General features: G+C 48.4%; 1 pseudogene; it reads left to right on the top strand.

Annotated features, from left to right (window-relative positions):
• Positions 1-12,211: 12,211 nt before the first annotated feature.
• On the top strand, positions 12,212-12,969 carry LOC120846762 (annotated as a pseudogene).
• The last annotated feature ends 515 nt before the right edge of the window (positions 12,970-13,484 follow it).

Below are 13,484 nucleotides of genomic sequence, written 5' to 3'. Positions count from 1 at the left end.
CGATAGTATAGTCGACGTATGCGGTTGTGTTAAAGAGCAACAAACAAAAAAATAATCGGCAAGTTCAGTTTCTATGATCGCCGATTGTACTATGAGGTTCTTTGCTCGAACATTAATATGGTCGACACTAGACATCACCAGTTGTCCAGGTAAGAGTTCTTCGCGCGTGGCTTTGTTGAATGTAGTTTTGATTCCCCATTAAGACAAGACGTCCAGATAGTCTGCAACTATAGTCATTGTAGGCCGAAGTATATTAATGTTGATATCGCCATTTATACAGGCAGGGAAGACAAAGCTGAGTCAAGCTCAGTCAAAAACAGCCGCCCGTTGCAACATGGGGAACGATAAATTGAAAAGAGAATAAGCGATAACGAAGGAGCGCTTACGCGCAGCACAACCACTTCCGCTTGGTTGAAAGGAAAAAGGAGCCCTGTCACAGATCAGATATCTTTGACAAACACACCCCCTCCCCTTCCCATTGAACGGGTGTAAGAAAACAGTCGATAGCCTGGTATCGTGTATTTAGACAAACAATCCGAACCAACATTAGTCTCAGTCAGTACAAAAACATCAAAAAAAGAACAGAAAGGGAATATCAAAGCGTTTTGGGGTACGCCCGGTGCTAACTCAATTTTAAATTAGAAATAGGAATTGCATAAAAGAAAGGACCGGGCAGGAACACTTCATACGGTGGCGTTAATCCCGAACATATATCAGCGATTTAATTTTCCTCGGTTAGGGCTATCTGCTTTGTCAGCGAATGAAGAGCATTTTGGTAAAATAAAGGGTGGAAATACTCCCCGAGTCAAGTCTTCTAATCCCAGTCACTGGTTGATGTCGTACCGTGGTCATTTCCGGCACTTCGAACGGATTAGCACCAAGGTATATGTTAGCACTTTCTAGAGTCATATTTCCAGCGACGCCGCGCCGCACACGAACGAACGTAAACAATCAAGATGGCGGAGTGTTCCCCGTGTTGTCCCCGCCGTCAGCGCGGTGTGACAGGGTGGTCGGACAACAAATCGGCCAACTTGGTTGCCGGGCAGCAGAAACATGTTGCCCGACTGTTGTTGTTGCCGCGATGTGACAGGGTCGCCGGCAACACGATTTCTTCGTGATGCCGGATGGAGTTGTCCAACTGTTGCCTCAGTGTGACAGGGCCTTTACTTTGACGGAGACAAAATTATGCAACATGGTTTTGATGGATCAATACAAGGATGTGGTGGGGTGCAGTTACCTAAAATTTTAATAAATCAAATAGAGTTTTAATTGTCTCTCAAATTTAAGGTTTTTTTCACCTCCAGTCATGCATGTAAAGCACTAACTCTCTTAATTTACAAGACAAATAAATGACTTTTATTTTGATTTCTAGAACACTTTATGAATAATATCTAAGAACACCTCCATAGCGATAGCTACAAAATATTGCGAGATAGCGGCTCATAAATTAAGGGTAAAAAATTCTAGTAGCCATGTTTTCAATTTTTGACGCGTGCTATATAAGATTCACGCTACTATAAATATTTGCGTTCATAGTCATCAGAATACGTCAGTGTTTATACAAAATATTTGAAAATTCTCTTTCAGTTTGTAGTTCACGTACTATTTCAGCCAGACTTGCCAAAACTTGTGGAAAGCATTGTGCTTCCGAATTCTTATCAGGCCGCGGGTACTAAAATGATTACGAGAAGAAAAAAGAGCACAGGGTTGCCAGAAATTAGTGAAATTCAACCGAACAAAACCAATATTGAGAACGTGTTCCATCACCAAAGGTTTTTATGTTTAATTTTTTCAAGCTGGAGATTGTGATATGTGGAAGCTAGAGCATGTCTTGTGGTTATGATATTTTGTTATAGGTACAACTTAAGTTTTCATAATTTCGTGGCATAATTCCAGAAGGGTTTTATGTTCCACTTAAAGTTGACAGTCACAGTACCTCCTGTACCGGGTATATTTCCCTTCACAACAGTTCAGTCATTCTGTCAAAGGCAGCGTGTCTTCGCTTACTGTTTTAGATATTTGTCGCTGATTGGTAAGAGTCCCTTCATATTAAGCTCCATCTCTCAAAATAAACCATCTTTGATATAATAACTTACTTGTTTTTGTATCTTGACGTTCTTTGGTGTGTGTGCGAAGTGTTAATGGACGTTATGTCATTATTTTTATGTTCCTAACTGCTCATTGTCTAATCGGTTTGTTTAACATAACATTGTTTATAGCAAACATGTTTGCAGAGGTTTTTATTATTCTGGTTCTCTATCATGCTTCTGTCCGAAAGCCATTTAAAACTAAAAACATAATAAAGCCGGACTTCAATCTTTCAGAACCAGTGATTTTCAACACAGCCCAATAAAATGTCCTAATCGAGGTAGCCCTCATGCAGTGATATTTTTGTTTTTTCACTCTACTTTCTGCAGTGGTAAGTTGTCCTAAAAGGAAAAGGCTTTCTGCAAAAAAAAAAAAACTTACAATATTTCGGGCTAATTTCGCTTTAAAAGCCGCAATTAGCCCTATATTCACGCTGTATTCAGATACATCGTAAATATAAGGCTAATTGTAGCTCTTTGGAGCGAAATTAGCCCCAAAACGTTGTAAGTTGTCAAATATTATTACCCCATTGAAGAGGCAGTTTTACACCCTAAAGCAAGCGTAATTATTCCCTAAAGAAGGCAAAATTGCACCCCCCCCCCCCCCCCCCCCCCTCAAAACAAATACTGTCACTCTTCAAAGTAGTCAATGCTACCTCCCCCGAAGGTGCGCTGTTTCTCCCTTGTTGAAGAGGCAAACTTACTTCCTCGAGCGTGCACAGTTGCTCCGTGGTTGAAGGGGAAACTTTACTTCCTCGAAGGTGCGCAGTTGCTCCCTGGTTAAGGGGCAACTTTACTTCCCCGAGGGTGCGCAGTTGCTATCTGGTTGAAGGGCGCATGTTGCTCCCTCGTTGCCTTACCTCTTTTGCTGGGTAACCTGTGTGACAAGCCTGCTACAAGCCTGTAACCTTCTGAAAGGTGTATTAACGAGACCTTTTTTTTTTTTTTAAGAGTGCAACTCAGTGTACAACGCTGTCACTGATATAGTGGGACGTAGCACGTTACCTGACCCGTCGTACTGTTTGAACAGGAGCTGTCACTGATTTAGTGGGATGTAGCGCGTTACCTGACCCGGCGTACTGTTTGAACACGAGCTCGTACAAATAGAACGTTTAATAAAGCCACACGTGTCGCCAGTTTTGACAGACACAATATGTTTTACGCGGAGTATGGGTATGTCATTCCACTTGACACCTCTACACTTGTCAGGCTTTGTTGCCTATGAAGCGTGATAGAACGCGGCACATTTTTCCCAGGTCATTGTTGCGCCTGTCACTTAAAAAAAAACTGTTTCTTTCATACAATGGCTTCTGGAACACTTCTTCGATCAATTAAAAGAGTAGCTACGTCATTGACATGGTTAGAGCGCAAGCAGGCTGGTGTGTATACGTGCGTGTGTGTATGTATATGTGTTTACGTGCGCGCATGCCTGTGCGTGTGCTCGCTTATCCCCCTCCGCTTAATGATGTGTATTTTGGGTTTCAATAACGAATTCAGTGATATGATTGATCCGTGTCATTTTAAACCCCGCTTTTGGAGCAGACAACTGTTCATTTTGGATTTGCAAAAGAAGATACTGTGCACGCTGCGCAGCACAGCTGGCACAAACAAGCGATAGCCAGTTTTTTACAGCGAAGCTGTTAAGGGCTAGTCTTCCCAGGATCGTGTCCTCCGCAAAGAAATGAAGACACCTGACTCTGGACACCTACCGCCATCTATGAGCGACGGCGGCAATCAACATATCTGGTTGCCGCCGTCGCTCATTGATGGCGGCAGCCTTTCCACTCTGGCTTGCCGACTTACGGCCGGCCATTACTTTCCATTGTACAGCTCCGCTGGTCTTCCTTTTTCACCAAAATGGAAAGGCTGAAAGTGTTTTTTTTTTTTGTTTTTTTTTTTTTTTGCTTTTGTCTTAAAAGTGAAAGGATATTTCAAAAAGTGACCCTCTACCGGGAAGAGCTCATTCGATTCACTTTGATAGGAGTGGTGAAATTTGGTGTTTTACAATACCCTGTTTGAGGAAAAAGGAGCAAGTGCGCAAATTTCGTGTTTGCATTATCTGTGTAGCGCGCTGTGCGCTGCGCAAACACAAAATCGACGCTTTTTTTTTTACTTTTGATTAACTTTTATACTGAGGAACCACGATGCAACAAACACATTTAGGTGATACCACTGGTCGCGCTCGCCGGGAAAAAGGCGCCGACAAGTTGTGTTTGGATCTAGCCTCGAACCAAGACTGGTTCGTTTAACGCCGACGTTGACGGCGCTCCGACTTAGAGCCCCACAGTGAAATAGAGGAATAGGCAAAAAAAGTCAAAAACGTGAAAGCCGTTTACAACTCCCTGTAACGCCGAATTGGAGCGCACCTCTTGAGGAGGAGGAGCGAATGGTACTGAGGGGAGGGTAGACACCCTCCTCCTCCTCCTCCTCCCCTCATTCTTTAATGTGCTCCGGGGGGTCACCTGACCTCGGGGGGAGGGGGTCACATGACCTCGGGGGGGGGGGGGGGTTGTCGCGTGACTTCGGGGAGGAGGGGGGGGTCACGTGACCTCGGGGGTCACGTGACCTTGGGGGGGTTGCGTGACCTTGGGGGTGACGTGGGGGTCGACGTGGGGGTCACGTGACCTTGATGTGACCTTGGGAGGGGTCACGTGACCTTGGGGTGACCTGGGGGTCACGTGACGTTGGGTTGACCTTGGGAGGGGTCACGTGACGTTGGGGTGACCTTGGGAGGGGTCACGTAACCGAGGGGTCACGTAACCTTGGGGTGACCTTGGTTATGCCGACGGCGACGGCGACGCCGCTCAAGCCGGAAACGGGCGCCTAAGAGCTGCGCTCTAAGAAGAATGACCAGTGCACGACGAGCAAACTATATAAAGTGTTCGTTTTTTTTTTCTTTTTAGCTATACAAATTTATTTTTAAAATGCCGTCAAAGCTACACTTATGCGGCTTGTGAAGGTGAGTTATACGGCCAGAAGGACATCGTATAGGGGGCTAATCGTAACGATCAGTCGGCATAATTAAGTAATATTGTAGCGTGAGCTACATTGGCCGAGGTTGAGCTGTTTCGCGTGGCTTCCAAAGAGCCGTGCTGCGCAAGCGCGAGGAGCAGTGACGTCACACGGCGTACAGCTGGCGTGCCGGAGCCGCCGCCGCGGGCGCCTGGCTGGTCTGCGCATTCCAGAGGAGTGATGTCATAGCCGCGGCAGACGCACTGGCGCCACCGCGTGCCCAGCTGTGCGCCTCCGTTGCGCAGTAGCCAAGTCTGACGCTGCACCGCAGCCGCTTGATAGCGCCTCTCATTTTGTGCGCATAAGCTCACGCTACGTATATCCTGGCATAGCCGAGCTAAGCCACCGCAATTTTTTTGTTCATTGACTTTCTAATTAGTAAAAATAGACAAATGGTTCCAATTAGAAACTTTCTGAGTGTCATCGAATACCACTAAATCAGTCATTTTTAGAAAGACTTTGAGCGCGTGAGAAGCAAAGTGGTGGCGCTAAAGTTACCACTCGTGCAACGGGTACAAGGCTGGGGTTCTGATAAGAGACGGAAATATCGCACGAACGCGTTATCGCAACAGTAGCCTTGCTCCTGCTGCAAAGGGGCCTGCACCTGCTGGTCCACCTCTGTCTTATCAACAGGCAATGCTACCCCCTGGCTACAAAACGTGGACCTTAGAAAATATTTCTGTAGGAGTCGGCCTTGCAACTTATTCTCCGGCACGTTCAGTGCGGAAGAATGGTAAATATTGACGCTGAATGCTGCTTACGGCAACCATGCCATAAAATGCAATACATTGTTCAGATGGTTGGTGCGATCATAAGACATAATGAGCACAAACTCGGACACCAAACAAGAGGGTACAGAAGACGAGCGCTGACTCACGACTGTTTGGTTCAAAGATTCGAACTCACCTCATAAAGGTCAAGTTTATGCATATGCATAACACACTGCACATCTTAAAATGATGCAATTTTAAAACAAAACAAGGAATTAATAAACCACAGCGCATGCGCTCCAGGTTTAGACAGTTAGTTTGTGCACCCCACCAGTGGTCATTGGCATCAATTAATGTTCAAAGTGCATGCGGGGCAGGGCTATTATGCAAAGTTTACTTTCTCCCTGCAGTGTTTCTTTTTTTTTTTTTGCATTCTCACAAAATGCAAGGTTATAAGTTGTACTGCCGTTACATATTGCCTTGTGTCAGTTCTTTACAAAGACACATAACATGAAAACCATCTGACACATGTAAAAGATAATCAAAGAGGGTGCAAAGGTGCACCATCATGATGTTGCATTATTTACAGTAAAGCAAAAAATACTATTTGGGTGATCACTTTGAAGCAAAGCAGGTGAGCCAAGAGAAACGTGGTAATCTAGTGGCGAGGTGTCACAGATTTATTGTGCTCTTTAGCTATGATGACTTTTATCGTTCGTCGCAGGGAATCGAAGTGTGGCCAGAAAGCTCCAGAGAGCTCGAACTGAACTCCAGGCAGCGAGGATGGAAGGACGGATGGCACATTGGCGAGACGCATGGCGCAACCAATTAACCGCTTCAAGTCTTGGTCGTGGGGCAAATGGATAAGAGTGGACAGAAAAGGGTTTGCGGAACCTCACCGAGCAGAAAAATATCTCTCATGCTTGCGCAGCTCAGTATGGGCTGAGAAATGAAAGTTTGGCTGTGGACCGCTATACAGCTGTTATGATAAACTTCAAGCACAATGTGTAGCTCCAGCACTGCGGCTTAGTAGTAAACACGTGGCTTGGTGCCATACCTGACAGGATAGTGTACGACCCAGAGGGGCTCTCGTACGAAGTCTTAGAAATCCAGTGTCTGTATTCACTTAGGGATACCGAGCCAAATTATGTCAGGAAGCAGAAGCTCTGCATAAAAGTCAGAGAAAACGATGAGCCACATCTTGACCGGAATAACGACCACTATACTCAGGTGCTTGGCCAAAGGGCTCTAAGTTAATGTTGCTGGGGAGAATTTGTTGTTTGGTCGGAGAAATGGATAGTCATTGAACACATTCGTTTTAATTGTCAGGACTGGGTGGAAATGCGTTAAAAGCTTGATGGTTTTTACTTTCTGCACGTGTTGCCGTTTGTTTCCCGCAAGTAAACTAGCTAAAACTGCAGTAGTTGGAGCTAAATAAAAAATAAAGACCTCTCTGGCTGGGTGAACTGTTCTGTGTTTTCATCATACTTGTCCCCTCTCCCCTAGGCAGAGTAGCATTTAGGCGGTTCATCACGCCATAATACACCTCTGCCTTTTCAACAAAATGCTCTCGCTCACAAACAAGCATGAGCAAAAAAAAAAAGACGACATAAGCCCTTCACTCGTGACTAAGGTTTCATTACCAAAGGTCAGCACAGATGCAAGGGTTAAAAAATATAATAGCCAGTCGCGCAAAGCTTTGGCACAGATAATGCAAAGTAAACTGCTGAGAAGTAAACATATAGTTAAATACTGAGCATGTTCCCAGGTCACAAATAAGCACCCACCCCCTATTTAAAGTGCAGGGACTAAGCAAGGGCCCTCAGAGACATGTCCTCTTGCTTCTTTGCTCCCAAGCCTATCAAGTGCCCTCCCCCGCTTGCTCGATATTTTCCAGTGAAGGCAAAATTTACATGTGTTTGTCATAAATATGTGCACTATAGATTTTAACCTGCCATCATATCTGCGCTGTCTTTCTGCTGATTGAGACGCGATTGAAAATTTGTGAGTATGGCTGCCACTGTCCAAATCTATTAATTACAGGGGCAAGGGTCAGTGGTATCGGCCCATCGAAAATATGGTATGCCTTAAATTTTTGTTCCATGTGATTTCTTGGTGCCCGCGAGGGAAATGATTTGAAATCTGCATAAAATAATTTCTACCAGGAAATGCAAATCCTTGACACTGTAGAGTGTGCAATGAAAAACCAGTGCGCCAGGTCTGCTTCGAAGAGACCAAGACGCAGACTCACAAGAACTAAAAAGAGTTCGTTCTCGGTAGTTAGCTTTCGCTTGCGGCCCCTTAAAGAAATCTCCCCGCTGCTACTTTCTGCCCGCAAAAACATTGCAGCCACCTTTCCCAGTGTCCAAGAAACGCACCAAAGCTGCAAACTTTTGATACCCTGGAAGACCAGTGTAAAACATGAAGTCTTCACCACACTCTTTGAAGCGTTCAGTGCAAAAAGAAGCTGACCTCTCCTGCTCTTGCGAAAGCTGGCACTCAAGGCGGAATTTTTCGGCATCAAGCTCGCAAATTCTACCTCTTGCCTTTTCCAGTTGCTGTCTCAGCTGTTTACATTCATCACGAAGTTGCTCTATTTCTTTGTTTTGCTGCTCCACTACAGTTGCAAGATGCTCGGCTTCCGCAGTACGTGAGGTGCAGTCGTGAACAGATTCCACTGGGTTTGAAACAGCGGCCCCCACTCCATCACTGCTGCCCATCCTGCGTCTTGGTGCACGTCTTGACTTGCTTCAGCTATCGGTGCCATTGGCTGCAGTGGCTGGTATTCTTTTTTTTTTTTTTGCAGTTGTGGTACACGTTGTTTTGGGGATGTCCAAAATCGGAAATCGATGGAAGAATACCCAGAAAAGAAAAAAAAAAGAAATATGATTGCAGAATTCAGAACAGCGTTGGTGCGCGTAGCATTTAATTATGCGTTTCAAGAATTTCACAGGGGCTCATTAGCAAAACGGGAATACGATATCACTAAGCAAGCTCAACAAAACGTCTTTTTTTTTTTTTTGCACAGTAGCGCGCAGAATTTAGTAAATGAGGCAGCGGAATCAAGCGGCTGTTGTCACTTGTGTCCAAACGCCACAGGTAGTTGAACAATTACGGTCGGACAGAATCACAAGAGAGCCGGCGTTTGCCCTGTGTCGAGGTCCACGTAGCGAACGAGGGCACCGTCGTGCTGCCGCGACCAGTTGCCTGCGTCGTGCACGAAGTGCCGGAATGGATGCACCGAATAATTACTCCACTTTTCGAAGGAACTGAGAAACTACTCGAGGTGTGGTTCAGCCATGGGGACGGCAAAGAAGAGAACTGCGACCTGCGAAAAATCTCCCGGTGAACTATACAACGAGGTTTAGGCAAAAACAAAAAAATTACACGAAAAATGGTGCCCTTCGCACCGGCCGTGATTCACCGGTCCCCACGGGCTTGTGTGTTTTTTGTCGATGCAACCTTGTATTTGTACAATAGTGACACACTTACGCGCCCGATCAAATTTGCGAATGAACAGTTATTTGCACCTGTGGCATTTTATAGGTTTTAGGCTTATGTGATTGTTCTGCTCAGTCTCTAATACCCTATGGCGTAGGAAAAGAATAGATTATGATGAATTGCTCGGTGACCACTTATCACCTGCATCATTTGCTGTAGCGACGATAGCGCAATGATGGCCGCAGGCACAATGCCGTTCGTCTCGATATGTGTGCCTATATCCTGCTGCTGTCATTGGTCACCTACCGCGCCTTCCTCTGCTTCTTTCCGCCGAACAACGTGGGCCTTCGTAATTTTGGTTTGTGTCCGCCACAGCGACCGATGAGTCCTGCACGAAGCGCTTGAACGGGCCGGGTGCAGCCGTTAGGCTTAGAGGGTTCACGAACACGCGATGGAGGCACTCAGTGGCCTGCGTGTTGTTCTGCCTCGGTGCTGAGTCGCCGGTAGAATCTGCTGTTCTTCTCTCCAGCGATGTCGTTTCGAAACCAGTACCTTAGCACCCCACCTGCACCCGTTGTGCCAAACGTGTTCTGAATTGCCAGGCTGCGCTGTGCTGTGATGCAGTCGAATATTTGTGCATGCGTCTATGTCACCCTGCCGGATTACAGAAAGTCGAGCTACACCAACTATTTCTGCTACTGTCTGGGTTGCCCCTGCCCGACTTCGCAGACGAACTGTCTAACTTTCCCGTGGTTTCCTCGAAACAGCCTTATGCAGTGCCCATACCCGCTGCAACTGAGAGATCGTCCGGCGGAGGGAGGAGGGTGACAATGTTCTGGTATGGCAACTGTTGAATTATCCGTAACAAGATGGTTGACTTTCAGGCACACGTGTCCTTGTTGCATTCGAGTTCTGTTGTGCTGCTTACGGAGACCTAGCTCGACGCGAGTGTACCAGACAGCTAACTTTTTGACACGCATGCATACACCGTGTTCCGGAGAGAACGGGGTAGCAGGGGAGATTGTTTTATTGGCTTTCCCGGCGTCGGCACGCGTTATTCGTCACTCAGACATCTAACCCCAAGATCTCAAAGCATTCTTTGTGGAGCTTTGCCTACCTCGCAGCACAACCCTGGTAGGCTGTGTTTATTGCCCACCGTCGACACTAGAGGAGTCGTACAGGCTCCTCGAGGTATCATTACAGGCCGGTTCTAGCAGGAACTATGAGAACATACTGGTTTTCGCCGACTTCAACTTGCACAATGACAAGCTGGTTCACCCACGAAGACGCTATCCCCGTATTATTCGAACGCAGAGTAGTTGTAGTATGCGTTTTGGGGGGTTTGGGAAACCGACTGTTGTTGGGGCGTCCTTAGACGCCCATGTCACATTCGGAGGGGAAGAGTTCTTGGTAAAGAGGGAGGAAGGGTGGGGTTTCTTTCGTCTTTGCCTAACTGTTGAAGTCTGATTTGCAGGTATGGTCTGTGATGATCATAGCAGCCGTGGAGGGGCCTAGCGGGCAAGGAGGGGCCGAGCGGTAAGGCTGACTTGAATATGTTCCAGTCGCCTAAATCGTGATTGGGCAGGTCCGATGTAGGCGAAAGAGGGCAATTTTTTGATTTAGTTCAACCACAGGGAGTATAATTCATAAGTCAAACTGCCGGAAAGGCTGTTGTCACCATTTCTCCCTTTGCTGCCTTTTTCTTCAGAGGAGGGAGATTAATCCTGTCTCGTCCAGGTAGTTCTCCAGTGCTTTCAGCGCCTTCTATTTGGTGCACTTTGTGCCTCGTGGTCTGATGATCTCATCCAAGGAGCTGTAGGGTAGGTTGATTTTTTTGTACTCTTCCTGGAGTGCTCTGTTCTCTGTGCCGTAGAGGATGCATTGGAGGAGGAGGTGGACCTTACCTGCGCGAGTCACACAGGTGTTGCACTCCGGACTCCTAGAGGCTCTCATCCTGTTTATCTATGCGGAGGCTCCTGGCAATTTTCTAGCCCGTCCGAAGTCGGTGGAAGACAGCCGCCGTTGCCCTGTTCATGCGTGCTGGGAGCCGGGCGGGTGGTCACCTTCTGCCATCCTCGCGTCTGGGTGCTGACTATCGATCTCCCTCGCCACAAGGAGCTTGGCGTCCGCGGACGGGGGCACCTTAGATGTGGGCGAAGTTGGCCATCTGGTCGGCGATCGCGTTTCCCTTGATGCCGCAGTCGCTTGGCAGCCACTGAAACCTAAACTGGTGTCCGAGCTGCTCCAATGGCATCGCTTCTACTGCGATTCTTCGTGCCAGTGGTGGTGCCTTCTCCTTGTTATCTAGGATGAAGAGCGCTGGTTCTGAGTCGCACGAGATTACCCATTTGCCGCCCCTGGTGCTGACTTTCTGCACGGCCTCGACTTCTCGAGAGCGAGTAGGATCGCTGCTAGTTCTGTGGTAGTGCTGGTTGCATGGTGTGTAAGGCGCTCGCTTAGTCCAACGCCAGCCGGCTCGAAAGCCGCCGCGGCCGTTGATGACCCAACTGTCTCACGTACGTACTGTGCTGTCCGTGAACACTTGAGCCTGGCCGTGGTACTGGTCCTCGATGCGGGACAGCACAAGCGTCCGGAGGGTCATTGTTGTTGCCGTCCTCCTTGATCTCAACCCGGGGATGTGTAGATCGATGTCCAGGGGCTGTGGGCGTTTTTTGCAGTGGTGGGGGTCGGCCAGGGCCGCAGCGGTTCCCGCGATGTCGCCTGTCCAGGGGCTGTGGGCGTTTTTTGCAGTGGTGGGGGTCGGCCAGGGCCGCAGCGGTTCCCGCGATTTCGCCAAGTTGACATAGCGCGAGTCCAAGTCCTGGCTCTGTTCTCTGTGCAATATTTGTAATTAGAGTGCCCGTCGACTACCATTCTCTATTCGGAGAAGGTTCCCAAGAACCCGCTTCTCTAGTGTGGCACAAATCGTGGCTACGCCGGCTTCGGCGAGTGTCTCCTGTGATGAGGCGTTTCGGTGCGTGCCCAGGCAAATTCTTAGTGCCACCCTCTGCGTCCTCTCTAGGTCTCTAGGTTTTCTTGTTGTGTGCTGTTGAGCGTCACCAAAGGCAGCGCGTAGGTCGGGCAGGACACGACCAGGCCGTTGTACATTGCCAGCGTCATGGCCTGCGAGGTGCCCTACGTTGTGTCTCCAAGTGCCCGTAGGGTGTTTGTTCTTGTGCACATCTTCTGGAGCACTGCATCTACAGCCGGCCTCCAGGACACGCGCGCGTCGAGCGTCAAACCCAGGTAAGTTGCTGTATTTGTAATATATCATCGGTGCTCCCTCCACATGTAGTACTGGACGGAATGTTCGCAGTAGTCCCTCCACATGTAGTACTGAACGAAATGTTCGCGGAACAGAGCCGTGGTCTTCGGGGCCAAGATGCCGGGGCCCAGTTCGTGTAGTCGGTGCACCGTGTTGGTCAGTGCCCGCTGCAATTCTCTCACCATTTCTTGTTTGCGATTTGGTGGGCTGGTAGGTAGCCCAAAGCGCCACGTCGTCTGCGTATACCGCCATTTTCACGAGGAACTGTGGTCGACCTCCAACTTTGGCAGCCAAAGGGAGAGACGCGATCGCAATGAAAAAAGCAGCGGGCTCAGCATGCTTTGAGGCACACCGGCTGTCACCCCGCGTGGTGTGCTGTAAGTGTTGTCGACAGGTACAAGCAGTGTTCTCTCGGTCAGAAACGCACGTATGTATGACGGGGGGCGCCCGGTGATTCCGAGGTTCTGGAGAGCCGTGAGGATGGTGCCGTGGGGAAGCGCATCGAAGGCTTTCCTCACGCCTAGGAAGACTGTGCCGTCGACCAGGCCCCTTTCTTTAGCTTCCTCCATGGTGGTGGTGACGTCCGCAATGGAGTCCGCAGTGCTCCTGTGTCTCCTAAAGCCGGACACTCACGCCTAGGAAGACTGTGCCGTCGACCAGCCCCTTTCTTTAGCTTCCTTCATGTTGGTGGTTACGTCCGCAGTGGAGTCCGCAGTGCTCCTGTGTCTCCTAAAGCCGGAAAAGCAACCTGGAAGCACGTCCACTGCCTCCAGGCGGTAGTTTAGACGTCGCAGCACCATTCGCTCTAGCAGCTTGCCCAAGCAGGAGGTTAGATGGGATGAGCCGTTAGGAGGCTGCTCTACTCATCGGCTGGCCTTCAAGACTTGAGCAGGGGCACGGTAGTGGCCCCTCTCCACGCCCTTGGGATCTCAGCACTGCTCCAAACCTTGTTCATGTAGTCGAAAGGCT

The sequence above is a fragment of the Ixodes scapularis genome, unplaced genomic scaffold, assembly GCF_016920785.2.
Source record: "Ixodes scapularis isolate PalLabHiFi unplaced genomic scaffold, ASM1692078v2 PGA_scaffold1__304_contigs__length_218370807, whole genome shotgun sequence".
Lineage (NCBI taxonomy): Eukaryota > Metazoa > Arthropoda > Arachnida > Ixodida > Ixodidae > Ixodes > Ixodes scapularis.
Note: the sequence above shows the minus strand (reverse complement) of the source record. Positions and strands in the feature narration are given on the sequence as shown.